Raw genomic sequence first — 617 nt, forward strand, 5'->3', positions numbered from 1 at the left:
TAATAATATTAATATAATATCCTACGGTTCGTGAATATTGAATAGACGGCGACACAAGAGTTATAATAATTCTCTATTCAATAATAATAACTCATGTTCGAAAATATCAAAAGTAATTCTCAAAATCTTGAAGTTCACTTTAATTCAAGATGATATTTCAGGCACCACAATAGCATAATTCAAAAACGTCAAAGGTATATTCTCAAAGTCTTGAAATTCAATTATCTCAATGTAATAGCTCAGGCAACACGATAGTAGTAATTCGTATTCAAAATTATTAAATGTAATTCTCGAAATCATAAAATTTAATTAATTCAAGATAGTAGCTCAATAGTATTCAAAGTAATAACTCAGTTTCAGTTATATAAATCATCAAAGTTTCACAATATCGTACGTAGTCTTGACACGCACGCCAAAATAGTTTCGTAATGTTTATTCAAACTTATTTATTTATTACGGGTCACTCTCGTTAACAAATAATTAATTCACTTTGGAAGTGTGGCATGAAATCAAAATATGATAAATCGTCATTAAACTGTCAGTCGAAGAGCCAATAGATCGTTCACTTATATATGTCAAATGTGACACTTCATTTATCATAATATATCAAAGTTAAC

This window comes from Wasmannia auropunctata, unplaced genomic scaffold, assembly GCF_000956235.1.
Source record: "Wasmannia auropunctata unplaced genomic scaffold, wasmannia.A_1.0 LD336090.1, whole genome shotgun sequence".
Lineage (NCBI taxonomy): Eukaryota > Metazoa > Arthropoda > Insecta > Hymenoptera > Formicidae > Wasmannia > Wasmannia auropunctata.